This window comes from Emys orbicularis, chromosome 23 (assembly GCF_028017835.1).
Source record: "Emys orbicularis isolate rEmyOrb1 chromosome 23, rEmyOrb1.hap1, whole genome shotgun sequence".
Taxonomy (NCBI): Eukaryota; Metazoa; Chordata; order Testudines; family Emydidae; genus Emys; species Emys orbicularis.
Window position 1 is genome coordinate 20,869,416 of NC_088705.1, and position 16,121 is coordinate 20,885,536.

A 16,121-nucleotide genomic window follows, 5' to 3' on the forward strand; every position below is an offset into this window, starting at 1 on the left:
AGTAGTGCCTCCTAGTGGCGTTTAAACAAAGAGTCCTTGAAAAAAATGTGTCACTTGTGCAGCTCAGGAAGCATTTTCATATTTTTTGTATTTCTCACTAAGTGATCTCTACCAAGCCGTGAGCAGAGCATCCTGATGTCTCTTGAAGGGCGATTCCATGTGAAATTTGTCCGTAGCCCAGATCAGGAATCCTTCCCTCATGTTTCTTTTTCTCACGAACCGATCTCAACCAACTGACCAGTAGTGCATCCTTGTACCGTTTAAACAAATATTCCTTGAGAAATTGGTCGCTAGCGCAGCTCAGGAGGGATTTGCACATTTGTTCGTTTCTCACTAATAGATCTCGTCCAAACCATTAGCATAGCATCCTGGAGCCTTTTGAAGCATGTTTCCATGAGAACTTTGTCATAGCAGTGATCAGGAATGTGTTTCTCATTTTTCGTCTTTCTCACAAACCCAGCTCTACCAATCGTTTAGCACTGTCTTGTAATTCTTTTCAGACGAAGATTCCTTCAAAAATTTATCACTAGCATAGTTCAGCAATGTATTTCTCCTTTTCAGTATTCTCACAAAGGTATCTCTTCCAAACCACTAGCAGACAATACTAATGTCTTTTGGAGCGTGACTCCTTGGGAGAATTGTCCCTAGCAGAGATCAGGACTAAAGCTCTCATGATTCCTTTTCACACAAACCAATCTCTACCATCTGACCAGTAGTGCGTGCTAGTGGCGTTCAAGCAAAGGTTCCTTGAAAAAATGGTCACTACCGCAGCTCAGAAAGCATTTTCATATTTTTTGTTTTTCTGACTAAGTGATCTCCACCAAAGCATGAGCAGAGCATTCTGATGTCTTTTGAACCATGAGTCCATGTGAAATTTTCACTGTCACAGAGCAGGAATATAATTCGCATTATCCACTTTTCTCAGGAACCGATCGCTTTCAAACCACTAACAGAGCATCCTTTTGGCTTTTAGAAGATGATTCCTTGCGAAATTTTTCCCTAACTCAGATAAGCAATGCATTTCGCATTTTCAGTATTCTCAGAAATGCATCTCTCCCAAACCACAAGCAAACAATACGAGTGTCTTTTGAAGCGTGATTCCATGTGAAATTTGTCCCTAGCCCACTTCGGGAATGAATCGCTCACGATCCTTTTTCTCAAGAACCGATTTCTACCCCTGACCAGTAGTGCATCCTCGTGGCGATTAAGCAAAGATTCCTTGGAAAAAATGTCACTAGCACAATTCACAAAGGATTTTGCACATTTTCTTTGTCTTTCTCACGAACCGATCTCTTTGAAACCGGCAGGGGACATTCCTCATAAGGAATGTTTTTAGACAAAGAGTCCTTGAGAAATTACTCCCTAGAACCGAGCAGGAATAAATATCGGATTTTCATATAGCTCACCAACCGATCTCGTCCAAATGAGAATTATAGCATCCTAATCGCTCTTGAAGCAGTATTCCTTGAGAAATTGTCACTAGCACAGCTCAGGAAGTCTTTTCACATTGTTTGTATTTCTCACTAACCGATCCCTAGCAAATGATTAGCAGAGCATCCTAATGTCTTTTGAAGCATGATTACATGAGCAATGTTTCAGTAGCACAGATCAGGAATTAATTTCTCTTTGTTCGTCTGTCTGACGACCCGATCGCTTTCAAACCGGCAGGAGACAATCCTAATGGTTTTAGAAGAAGAGTCCCCGAGAAATTTATTAGTACCACAGATCAGGAATGTATAGCTCATTTTTCACGGACCGATCACTTCCAAACCAGTAGCAATGCATCCCAATGGCCTTCAAAGCATGATTCCATGAGAAATTTGTCAGTAGCGTAGTTCATAGAATCGAATTTTTCGAAACCATTTGCAGTGCATCCTATGGTGTTTTCAAGAATGAGCCCATGAAAGAGTAGTCACCAGCACAGATCAGGAACGATTATCTCATTTTTGACTTTCTCACCAGCCGATCTCTTTCAAAGCGGCAGGAGACATTCCTTATGGCTTTCAGACGAAGAGTCCTTGAGAAATTGCTCCCTAGAAAAGAGCAGGAATGAATATCTGATTTTCCTATTGCTCACGAACCGATCTCTGTCAAATGAGCATTATCGCATCCTAAGCGCTATTGAAGCGTGGCTCCTTGTGAACTAGCTCAGGAACGAATCTCTCATGTTTCCTTTTCTCACGAGCCGATCTTCACAAAGGGAACGGTAATGCATAGTGGCGTTTAAACAAAGAGTCCCTGAAAAATTTGTCACTAGCACAGCTCAGGAAGTATTTTCATATTTTTTGTATTTCTCACTAACTGATCTCTAACAAACCACTAGCAGAGCATCCTAGTCACTTTAGAAGCATGAGTCCATGAGACATTTCTCACTATCACAGAGCAGGAATATAATTCGCATTATCCATATCTCTCAGGAACCGATCTCTTATAAACCACTCGCAGAGCATCCTAATGGCTTTTTGAAGATGATTCCTTGCAAAATATTTTCCTTAGCTCAGATCAGGAATGTATTTCTCATTTTCAGTAGTCTCACAAATCCATCTCTTCCAAACTGCAAGCAGACAATACTAATGTCTTTTGAAGCGTGATTCCTTGTGACATTTGTCCCCAGCAGAGATCAGGAAAGAATCGCTCATGTTCCCTTTTCACACTAACCGATCCCTACCAACAGACCAGTAGTGCCTCCTAGTGGTGTTTAAACAAAGAGTCCTTGAAAAAAATGTGTCACTTGTGCAGCTCAGGAAGCATTTTCATATTTTTTGTATTGCTCACTAACTGACCTCTAACAAACCACTAGCAGAGCATCCTAGTCACTTTAGAAGCATGAGTCCATGAGACATTTCTCACTATCACAGAGCAGGAATATAATTCGCATTATCCATATCTCTCAGGAACCGATCTCTTATAAACCACTCGCAGAGCATCCTAATGGCTTTTTAAAGATGATTCCTTGCAAAATATTTTCCTTAGCTCAGATCAGGAATGTATTTCTCATTTTCAGTAGTCTCACAAATCCATCTCTTCCAAACTACAAGCAGACAATACTAATGTCTTTTTTGAAGCGTGATTCCTTGTGACATTTGTCCCCAGCAGAGATCAGGAAAGAATCTCTCATGTTCCCTTTTCACACTAACCGATCCCTACCAACAGACCAGTAGTGCCTCCTAGTGGCGCTTAAACAAAGAGTCCTTGAAAAAAATGTGTCACTTGTGCAGCTCAGGAAGCATTTTCATATTTTTTGTATTTCTCACTAAGTGATCTCTACCAAGCCGTGAGCAGAGCATCCTGATGTCTCTTGAAGGGCGATTCCATGTGAAATTTGTCCGTAGCCCAGATCAGGAATTTTTCCCTCATGTTTCTTTTTCTCATGAACCGATCTCAACCAACTGACCAGGAGTGCATCCTCGTACCGTTTAAACAAATATTCCTTGAGAAATTGGTCGCTAGCGCAGCTCAGGAGGGATTTGCACATTTGTTCGTTTCTCACTAATAGATCTCGTCCAAACCATTAGCATAGCATCCTGGAGCCTTTTGAAGCATGTTTCCATGAGAACTTTGTCATAGCAGTGATCAGGAATGTGTTTCTCATTTTTCGTCTTTCTCACAAACCCAGCTCTACCAATCGTTTAGCACTGTCTTGTAATTCTTTTCAGACGAAGATTCCTTCAAAAATTTATCACTAGCATAGTTCAGCAATGTATTTCTCCTTTTCAGTATTCTCACAAAGGTATCTCTTCCAAACCACTAGCAGACAATACTAATGTCTTTTGGAGCGTGACTCCTTGGGAGAATTGTCCCTAGCAGAGATCAGGACTAAAGCTCTCATGATTCCTTTTCACACAAACCAATCTCTACCATCTGACCAGTAGTGCGTGCTAGTGGCGTTCAAGCAAAGGTTCCTTGAAAACATGGTCACTACCGCAGCTCAGAAAGCATTTTCATATTTTTTGTTTTTCTGACTAAGTGATCTCCACCAAAGCATGAGCAGAGCATTCTGATGTCTTTTGAACCATGAGTCCATGTGAAATTTTCACTGTCACAGAGCAGGAATATAATTCGCATTATCCACTTTTCTCAGGAACCGATCGCTTTCAAACCACTAACAGAGCATCCTTTTGGCTTTTAGAAGATGATTCCTTGCGAAATTTTTCCCTAACTCAGATAAGCAATGCATTTCGCATTTTCAGTATTCTCAGAAATGCATCTCTCCCAAACCACAAGCAAACAATACGAGTGTCTTTTGAAGCGTGATTCCATGTGAAATTTGTCCCTAGCCCACTTCGGGAATGAATCGCTCACGATCCTTTTTCTCAAGAACCGATTTCTACCCCTGACCAGTAGTGCATCCTCGTGGCGATTAAGCAAAGATTCCTTGGAAAAAATGTCACTAGCACAATTCACAAAGGATTTTGCACATTTTCTTTGTCTTTCTCACGAACCGATCTCTTTGAAACCGGCAGGGGACATTCCTCATAAGGAATGTTTTTAGACAAAGAGTCCTTGAGAAATTACTCCCTAGAACCGAGCAGGAATAAATATCGGATTTTCATATAGCTCACCAACCGATCTCGTCCAAATGAGAATTATAGCATCCTAATCGCTCTTGAAGCAGTATTCCTTGAGAAATTGTCACTAGCACAGCTCAGGAAGTCTTTTCACATTGTTTGTATTTCTCACTAACCGATCCCTAGCAAATGATTAGCAGAGCATCCTAATGTCTTTTGAAGCATGATTACATGAGCAATGTTTCAGTAGCACAGATCAGGAATTAATTTCTCTTTGTTCGTCTGTCTGACGACCCGATCGCTTTCAAACCGGCAGGAGACAATCCTAATGGCTTTTAGAAGAAGAGTCCCCGAGAAATTTATTAGTACCACAGATCAGGAATGTATAGCTCATTTTTCACGGACCGATCACTTCCAAACCAGTAGCAATGCATCCCAATGGCCTTCGAAGCATGATTCCATGAGAAATTTGTCAGTAGCGTAGTTCATAGAATCGAATTTTTCGAAACCATTTGCAGTGCATCCTATGGTGTTTTCAAGAATGAGCCCATGAAAGAGTAGTCACCAGCACAGATCAGGAACGATTATCTCATTTTTGACTTTCTCACCAGCCGATCTCTTTCAAAGCGGCAGGAGACATTCCTTATGGCTTTCAGACGAAGAGTCCTTGAGAAATTGCTCCCTAGAAAAGAGCAGGAATGAATATCTGATTTTCCTATTGCTCACCAACCGATCTCTGTCAAATGAGCATTATCGCATCCTAAGCGCTATTGAAGCGTGGCTCCTTGTGAACTAGCTCAGGAACGAATCTCTCATGTTTCCTTTTCTCACGAGCCGATCTTCACAAAGGGAACGGTAATGCATAGTGGCGTTTAAACAAAGAGTCCCTGAAAAATTTGTCACTAGCACAGCTCAGGAAGTATTTTCATATTTTTTGTATTTCTCACTAACTGATCTCTAACAAACCACTAGCAGAGCATCCTAGTCACTTTAGAAGCATGAGTCCATGAGACATTTCTCACTATCACAGAGCAGGAATATAATTCGCATTATCCATATCTCTCAGGAACCGATCTCTTATAAACCACTCGCAGAGCATCCTAATGGCTTTTTGAAGATGATTCCTTGCAAAATATTTTCCTTAGCTCAGATCAGGAATGTATTTCTCCTTTTCAGTAGTCTCACAAATCCATCTCTTCCAAACTGCAAGCAGACAATACTAATGTCTTTTGAAGCGTGATTCCTTGTGACATTTGTCCCCAGCAGAGATCAGGAAAGAATCGCTCATGTTCCCTTTTCACACTAACCGATCCCTACCAACAGACCAGTAGTGCCTCCTAGTGGCGTTTAAACAAAGAGTCCTTGAAAAAAATGTGTCACTTGTGCAGCTCAGGAAGCATTTTCATATTTTTTGTATTTCTCACTAAGTGATCTCTACCAAGCCATGAGCAGAGCATCCTGATGTCTCTTGCAGGGCGATTCCATGTGAAATTTGTCCGTAGCCCAGATCAGGAATTCTTCCCTCATGTTTCTTTTTCTCATGAACCGATCTCAACCAACTGACCTGGAGTGCATCCTCGTACCGTTTAAACAAATATTCCTTGAGAAATTGGTCGCTAGCGCAGCTCAGGAAGGATTTGCACATTTGCTCGTTTCTCACTAATAGATCTCGTCCAAACCATTAGCATAGCATCCTGGAGCCTTTTGAAGCATGTTTCCATGAGAACTTTGTCATAGCAGTGATCAGGAATGTGTTTCTCATTTTTCGTCTTTCTCACAAACCCAGCTCTACCAATCGTTTAGCACTGTCTTGTAATTCTTTTCTGACGAAGATTCCTTCAAAAATTTATCACTAGCATAGTTCAGCAATGTATTTCTCCTTTTCAGTAGTCTCACAAATCCATCTCTTCCAAACTGCAAGCAGACAATACTAATGTCTTTTGAAGCGTGATTCCTTGTGACATTTGTCCCCAGCAGAGATCAGGAAAGAATCGCTCATGTTCCCTTTTCACACTAACCGATCCCTACCAACAGACCAGTAGTGCCTCCTAGTGGCGTTTAAACAAAGAGTCCTTGAAAAAAATGTGTCACTTGTGCAGCTCAGGAAGCATTTTCATATTTTTTGTATTGCTCACTAACTGACCTCTAACAAACCACTAGCAGAGCATCCTAGTCACTTTAGAAGCATGAGTCCATGAGACATTTCTCACTATCACAGAGCAGGAATATAATTCGCATTATCCATATCTCTCAGGAACCGATCTCTTATAAACCACTCGCAGAGCATCCTAATGGCTTTTTAAAGATGATTCCTTGCAAAATATTTTCCTTAGCTCAGATCAGGAATGTATTTCTCATTTTCAGTAGTCTCACAAATCCATCTCTTCCAAACTACAAGCAGACAATACTAATGTCTTTTTTGAAGCGTGATTCCTTGTGACATTTGTCCCCAGCAGAGATCAGGAAAGAATCTCTCATGTTCCCTTTTCACACTAACCGATCCCTACCAACAGACCAGTAGTGCCTCCTAGTGGCGCTTAAACAAAGAGTCCTTGAAAAAAATGTGTCACTTGTGCAGCTCAGGAAGCATTTTCATATTTTTTGTATTTCTCACTAAGTGATCTCTACCAAGCCGTGAGCAGAGCATCCTGATGTCTCTTGAAGGGCGATTCCATGTGAAATTTGTCCGTAGCCCAGATCAGGAATTTTTCCCTCATGTTTCTTTTTCTCATGAACCGATCTCAACCAACTGACCAGGAGTGCATCCTCGTACCGTTTAAACAAATATTCCTTGAGAAATTGGTCGCTAGCGCAGCTCAGGAGGGATTTGCACATTTGTTCGTTTCTCACTAATAGATCTCGTCCAAACCATTAGCATAGCATCCTGGAGCCTTTTGAAGCATGTTTCCATGAGAACTTTGTCATAGCAGTGATCAGGAATGTGTTTCTCATTTTTCGTCTTTCTCACAAACCCAGCTCTACCAATCGTTTAGCACTGTCTTGTAATTCTTTTCAGACGAAGATTCCTTCAAAAATTTATCACTAGCATAGTTCAGCAATGTATTTCTCCTTTTCAGTATTCTCAGAAAGGTATCTCTTCCAAACCACTAGCAGACAATACTAATGTCTTTTGGAGCGTGACTCCTTGGGAGAATTGTCCCTAGCAGAGATCAGGACTAAAGCTCTCATGATTCCTTTTCACACAAACCAATCTCTACCATCTGACCAGTAGTGCGTGCTAGTGGCGTTCAAGCAAAGGTTCCTTGAAAACATGGTCACTACCGCAGCTCAGAAAGCATTTTCATATTTTTTGTTTTTCTGACTAAGTGATCTCCACCAAAGCATGAGCAGAGCATTCTGATGTCTTTTGAAGCATGAGTCCATGTGAAATTTTCACTGTCACAGAGCAGGAATATAATTCGCATTATCCACTTTTCTCAGGAACCGATCGCTTTCAAACCACTAACAGAGCATCCTTTTGGCTTTTAGAAGATGATTCCTTGCGAAATTTTTCCCTAACTCAGATAAGCAATGCATTTCGCATTTTCAGTATTCTCAGAAATGCATCTCTCCCAAACCACAAGCAAACAATACGAGTGTCTTTTGAAGCGTGATTCCATGTGAAATTTGTCCCTAGCCCACTTCGGGAATGAATCGCTCACGATCCTTTTTCTCAAGAACCGATTTCTACCCCTGACCAGTAGTGCATCCTCGTGGCGATTAAGCAAAGATTCCTTGGAAAAAATGTCACTAGCACAATTCACAAAGGATTTTGCACATTTTCTTTGTCTTTCTCACGAACCGATCTCTTTGAAACAGGCAGGGGACATTCCTCATAAGGAATGTTTTTAGACAAAGAGTCCTTGAGAAATTACTCCCTAGAACCGAGCAGGAATAAATATCGGATTTTCATATAGCTCACCAACCGATCTCGTCCAAATGAGAATTATAGCATCCTAATCGCTCTTGAAGCAGTATTCCTTGAGAAATTGTCACTAGCACAGCTCAGGAAGTCTTTTCACATTGTTTGTATTTCTCACTAACCGATCCCTAGCAAATGATTAGCAGAGCATCCTAATGTCTTTTGAAGCATGATTACATGAGCAATGTTTCAGTAGCACAGATCAGGAATTAATTTCTCTTTGTTCGTCTGTCTGACGACCCGATCGCTTTCAAACCGGCAGGAGACAATCCTAATGGCTTTTAGAAGAAGAGTCCCCGAGACATTTATTAGTACCACAGATCAGGAATGTATAGCTCATTTTTCACGGACCGATCACATCCAAACCAGTAGCAATGCATCCCAATGGCCTTCAAAGCATGATTCCATGAGAAATTTGTCAGTAGCGTAGTTCATAGAATCGAATTTTTCGAAACCATTTGCAGTGCATCCTATGGTGTTTTCAAGAATGAGCCCATGAAAGAGTAGTCACCAGCACAGATCAGGAACGATTATCTCATTTTTGACTTTCTCACCAGCCGATCTCTTTCAAAGCGGCAGGAGACATTCCTTATGGCTTTCAGACGAAGAGTCCTTGAGAAATTGCTCCCTAGAAAAGAGCAGGAATGAATATCTGATTTTCCTATTGCTCACGAACCGATCTCTGTCAAATGAGCATTATCGCATCCTAAGCGCTATTGAAGCGTGGCTCCTTGTGAACTAGCTCAGGAACGAATCTCTCATGTTTCCTTTTCTCACGAGCCGATCTTCACAAAGGGAACGGTAATGCATAGTGGCGTTTAAACAAAGAGTCCCTGAAAAATTTGTCACTAGCACAGCTCAGGAAGTATTTTCATATTTTTTGTATTTCTCACTAACTGATCTCTAACAAACCACTAGCAGAGCATCCTAGTCACTTTAGAAGCATGAGTCCATGAGACATTTCTCACTATCACAGAGCAGGAATATAATTCGCATTATCCATATCTCTCAGGAACCGATCTCTTATAAACCACTCGCAGAGCATCCTAATGGCTTTTTGAAGATGATTCCTTGCAAAATATTTTCCTTAGCTCAGATCAGGAATGTATTTCTCATTTTCAGTAGTCTCACAAATCCATCTCTTCCAAACTGCAAGCAGACAATACTAATGTCTTTTGAAGCGTGATTCCTTGTGACATTTGTCCCCAGCAGAGATCAGGAAAGAATCGCTCATGTTCCCTTTTCACACTAACCGATCCCTACCAACAGACCAGTAGTGCCTCCTAGTGGCGTTTAAACAAAGAGTCCTTGAAAAAAATGTGTCACTTGTGCAGCTCAGGAAGCATTTTCATATTTTTTGTATTTCTCACTAAGTGATCTCTACCAAGCCATGAGCAGAGCATCCTGATGTCTCTTGCAGGGCGATTCCATGTGAAATTTGTCCGTAGCCCAGATCAGGAATTCTTCCCTCATGTTTCTTTTTCTCATGAACCGATCTCAACCAACTGACCTGGAGTGCATCCTCGTACCGTTTAAACAAATATTCCTTGAGAAATTGGTCGCTAGCGCAGCTCAGGAAGGATTTGCACATTTGCTCGTTTCTCACTAATAGATCTCGTCCAAACCATTAGCATAGCATCCTGGAGCCTTTTGAAGCATGTTTCCATGAGAACTTTGTCATAGCAGTGATCAGGAATGTGTTTCTCATTTTTCGTCTTTCTCACAAACCCAGCTCTACCAATCGTTTAGCACTGTCTTGTAATTCTTTTCTGACGAAGATTCCTTCAAAAATTTATCACTAGCATAGTTCAGCAATGTATTTCTCCTTTTCAGTAGTCTCACAAATCCATCTCTTCCAAACTGCAAGCAGACAATACTAATGTCTTTTGAAGCGTGATTCCTTGTGACATTTGTCCCCAGCAGAGATCAGGAAAGAATCGCTCATGTTCCCTTTTCACACTAACCGATCCCTACCAACAGACCAGTAGTGCCTCCTAGTGGCGTTTAAACAAAGAGTCCTTGAAAAAAATGTGTCACTTGTGCAGCTCAGGAAGCATTTTCATATTTTTTGTATTGCTCACTAACTGACCTCTAACAAACCACTAGCAGAGCATCCTAGTCACTTTAGAAGCATGAGTCCATGAGACATTTCTCACTATCACAGAGCAGGAATATAATTCGCATTATCCATATCTCTCAGGAACCGATCTCTTATAAACCACTCGCAGAGCATCCTAATGGCTTTTTAAAGATGATTCCTTGCAAAATATTTTCCTTAGCTCAGATCAGGAATGTATTTCTCATTTTCAGTAGTCTCACAAATCCATCTCTTCCAAACTACAAGCAGACAATACTAATGTCTTTTTTGAAGCGTGATTCCTTGTGACATTTGTCCCCAGCAGAGATCAGGAAAGAATCTCTCATGTTCCCTTTTCACACTAACCGATCCCTACCAACAGACCAGTAGTGCCTCCTAGTGGCGTTTAAACAAAGAGTCCTTGAAAAAAATGTGTCACTTGTGCAGCTCAGGAAGCATTTTCATATTTTTTGTATTTCTCACTAAGTGATCTCTACCAAGCCGTGAGCAGAGCATCCTGATGTCTCTTGAAGGGCGATTCCATGTGAAATTTGTCCGTAGCCCAGATCAGGAATTCTTCCCTCATGTTTCTTTTTCTCACGAACCGATCTCAACCAACTGACCAGTAGTGCATCCTCGTACCGTTTAAACAAATATTCCTTGAGAAATTGGTCGCTAGCGCAGCTCAGGAGGGATTTGCACATTTGTTCGTTTCTCACTAATAGATCTCGTCCAAACCATTAGCATAGCATCCTGGAGCCTTTTGAAGCATGTTTCCATGAGAACTTTGTCATAGCAGTGATCAGGAATGTGTTTCTCATTTTTCGTCTTTCTCACAAACCCAGCTCTACCAATCGTTTAGCACTGTCTTGTAATTCTTTTCAGACGAAGATTCCTTCAAAAATTTATCACTAGCATAGTTCAGCAATGTATTTCTCCTTTTCAGTATTCTCACAAAGGTATCTCTTCCAAACCACTAGCAGACAATACTAATGTCTTTTGGAGCGTGACTCCTTGGGAGAATTGTCCCTAGCAGAGATCAGGACTAAAGCTCTCATGATTCCTTTTCACACAAACCAATCTCTACCATCTGACCAGTAGTGCGTGCTAGTGGCGTTCAAGCAAAGGTTCCTTGAAAACATGGTCACTACCGCAGCTCAGAAAGCATTTTCATATTTTTTGTTTTTCTGACTAAGTGATCTCCACCAAAGCATGAGCAGAGCATTCTGATGTCTTTTGAACCATGAGTCCATGTGAAATTTTCACTGTCACAGAGCAGGAATATAATTCGCATTATCCACTTTTCTCAGGAACCGATCGCTTTCAAACCACTAACAGAGCATCCTTTTGGCTTTTAGAAGATGATTCCTTGCGAAATTTTTCCCTAACTCAGATAAGCAATGCATTTCGCATTTTCAGTATTCTCAGAAATGCATCTCTCCCAAACCACAAGCAAACAATACGAGTGTCTTTTGAAGCGTGATTCCATGTGAAATTTGTCCCTAGCCCACTTCGGGAATGAATCGCTCACGATCCTTTTTCTCAAGAACCGATTTCTACCCCTGACCAGTAGTGCATCCTCGTGGCGATTAAGCAAAGATTCCTTGGAAAAAATGTCACTAGCACAATTCACAAAGGATTTTGCACATTTTCTTTGTCTTTCTCACGAACCGATCTCTTTGAAACCGGCAGGGGACATTCCTCATAAGGAATGTTTTTAGACAAAGAGTCCTTGAGAAATTACTCCCTAGAACCGAGCAGGAATAAATATCGGATTTTCATATAGCTCACCAACCGATCTCGTCCAAATGAGAATTATAGCATCCTAATCGCTCTTGAAGCAGTATTCCTTGAGAAATTGTCACTAGCACAGCTCAGGAAGTCTTTTCACATTGTTTGTATTTCTCACTAACCGATCCCTAGCAAATGATTAGCAGAGCATCCTAATGTCTTTTGAAGCATGATTACATGAGCAATGTTTCAGTAGCACAGATCAGGAATTAATTTCTCTTTGTTCGTCTGTCTGACGACCCGATCGCTTTCAAACCGGCAGGAGACAATCCTAATGGCTTTTAGAAGAAGAGTCCCCGAGAAATTTATTAGTACCACAGATCAGGAATGTATAGCTCATTTTTCACGGACCGATCACTTCCAAACCAGTAGCAATGCATCCCAATGGCCTTCAAAGCATGATTCCATGAGAAATTTGTCAGTAGCGTAGTTCATAGAATCGAATTTTTCGAAACCATTTGCAGTGCATCCTATGGTGTTTTCAAGAATGAGCCCATGAAAGAGTAGTCACCAGCACAGATCAGGAACGATTATCTCATTTTTGACTTTCTCACCAGCCGATCTCTTTCAAAGCGGCAGGAGACATTCCTTATGGCTTTCAGACGAAGAGTCCTTGAGAAATTGCTCCCTAGAAAAGAGCAGGAATGAATATCTGATTTTCCTATTGCTCACGAACCGATCTCTGTCAAATGAGCATTATCGCATCCTAAGCGCTATTGAAGCGTGGCTCCTTGTGAACTAGCTCAGGAACGAATCTCTCATGTTTCCTTTTCTCACGAGCCGATCTTCACAAAGGGAACGGTAATGCATAGTGGCGTTTAAACAAAGAGTCCCTGAAAAATTTGTCACTAGCACAGCTCAGGAAGTATTTTCATATTTTTTGTATTTCTCACTAACTGATCTCTAACAAACCACTAGCAGAGCATCCTAGTCACTTTAGAAGCATGAGTCCATGAGACATTTCTCACTATCACAGAGCAGGAATATAATTCGCATTATCCATATCTCTCAGGAACCGATCTCTTATAAACCACTCGCAGAGCATCCTAATGGCTTTTTGAAGATGATTCCTTGCAAAATATTTTCCTTAGCTCAGATCAGGAATGTATTTCTCATTTTCAGTAGTCTCACAAATCCATCTCGTCCAAACTGCAAGCAGACAATACTAATGTCTTTTGAAGCGTGATTCCTTGTGACATTTGTCCCCAGCAGAGATCAGGAAAGAATCGCTCATGTTCCCTTTTCACACTAACCGATCCCTACCAACAGACCAGTAGTGCCTCCTAGTGGCGTTTAAACAAAGAGTCCTTGAAAAAAATGTGTCACTTGTGCAGCTCAGGAAGCATTTTCATATTTTTTGTATTGCTCACTAACTGACCTCTAACAAACCACTAGCAGAGCATCCTAGTCACTTTAGAAGCATGAGTCCATGAGACATTTCTCACTATCACAGAGCAGGAATATAATTCGCATTATCCATATCTCTCAGGAACCGATCTCTTATAAACCACTCGCAGAGCATCCTAATGGCTTTTTGAAGATGATTCCTTGCAAAATATTTTCCTTAGCTCAGATCAGGAATGTATTTCTCATTTTCAGTAGTCTCACAAATCCATCTCTTCCAAACTACAAGCAGACAATACTAATGTCTTTTTTGAAGCGTGATTCCTTGTGACATTTGTCCCCAGCAGAGATCAGGAAAGAATCTCTCATGTTCCCTTTTCACACTAACCGATCCCTACCAACAGACCAGTAGTGCCTCCTAGTGGCGTTTAAACAAAGAGTCCTTGAAAAAAATGTGTCACTTGTGCAGCTCAGGAAGCATTTTCATATTTTTTGTATTTCTCACTAAGTGATCTCTACCAAGCCGTGAGCAGAGCATCCTGATGTCTCTTGCAGGGCGATTCCATGTGAAATTTGTCCGTAGCCCAGATCAGGAATCCTTCCCTCATGTTTCTTTTTCTCACGAACCGATCTCAACCAACTGACCAGTAGTGCATCCTCGTACCGTTTAAACAAATATTCCTTGAGAAATTGGTCGCTAGCGCAGCTCAGGAGGGATTTGCACATTTGTTCGTTTCTCACTAATAGATCTCGTCCAAACCATTAGCATAGCATCCTGGAGCCTTTTGAAGCATGTTTCCATGAGAACTTTGTCATAGCAGTGATCAGGAATGTGTTTCTCATTTTTCGTCTTTCTCACAAACCCAGCTCTACCAATCGTTTAGCACTGTCTTGTAATTCTTTTCAGACGAAGATTCCTTCAAAAATTTATCACTAGCATAGTTCAGCAATGTATTTCTCCTTTTCAGTATTCTCACAAAGGTATCTCTTCCAAACCACTAGCAGACAATACTAATGTCTTTTGGAGCGTGACTCCTTGGGAGAATTGTCCCTAGCAGAGATCAGGACTAAAGCTCTCATGATTCCTTTTCACACAAACCAATCTCTACCATCTGACCAGTAGTGCGTGCTAGTGGCGTTCAAGCAAAGGTTCCTTGAAAAAATGGTCACTACCGCAGCTCAGAAAGCATTTTCATATTTTTTGTTTTTCTGACTAAGTGATCTCCACCAAAGCATGAGCAGAGCATTCTGATGTCTTTTGAACCATGAGTCCATGTGAAATTTTCACTGTCACAGAGCAGGAATATAATTCGCATTATCCACTTTTCTCAGGAACCGATCGCTTTCAAACCACTAACAGAGCATCCTTTTGGCTTTTAGAAGATGATTCCTTGCGAAATTTTTCCCTAACTCAGATAAGCAATGCATTTCGCATTTTCAGTATTCTCAGAAATGCATCTCTCCCAAACCACAAGCAAACAATACGAGTGTCTTTTGAAGCGTGATTCCATGTGAAATTTGTCCCTAGCCGACTTCGGGAATGAATCGCTCACGATCCTTTTTCTCAAGAACCGATTTCTACCCCTGACCAGTAGTGCATCCTCGTGGCGATTAAGCAAAGATTCCTTGGAAAAAATGTCACTAGCACAATTCACAAAGGATTTTGCACATTTTCTTTGTCTTTCTCACGAACCGATCTCTTTGAAACCGGCAGGGGACATTCCTCATAAGGAATGTTTTTAGACAAAGAGTCCTTGAGAAATTACTCCCTAGAACCGAGCAGGAATAAATATCGGATTTTCATATAGCTCACCAACCGATCTCGTCCAAATGAGAATTATAGCATCCTAATCGCTCTTGAAGCAGTATTCCTTGAGAAATTGTCACTAGCACAGCTCAGGAAGTCTTTTCACATTGTTTGTATTTCTCACTAACCGATCCCTAGCAAATGATTAGCAGAGCATCCTAATGTCTTTTGAAGCATGATTACATGAGCAATGTTTCAGTAGCACAGATCAGGAATTAATTTCTCTTTGTTCGTCTGTCTGACGACCCGATCGCTTTCAAACCGGCAGGAGACAATCCTAATGGCTTTTAGAAGAAGAGTCCCCGAGAAATTTATTAGTACCACAGATCAGGAATGTATAGCTCATTTTTCACGGACCGATCACTTCCAAACCAGTAGCAATGCAACCCAATGGCCTTCGAAGCATGATTCCATGAGAAATTTGTCAGTAGCGTAGTTCATAGAATCGAATTTTTCGAAACCATTTGCAGTGCATCCTATGGTGTTTTCAAGAATGAGCCCATGAAAGAGTAGTCACCAGCACAGATCAGGAACGATTATCTCATTTTTGACTTTCTCAACAGCCGATCTCTTTCAAAGCGGCAGGAGACATTCCTTATGGCTTTCAGACGAAGAGTCCTTGAGAAATTGCTCCCTAGAAAAGAGCAGGAATGAATATCTGATTTTCCTATT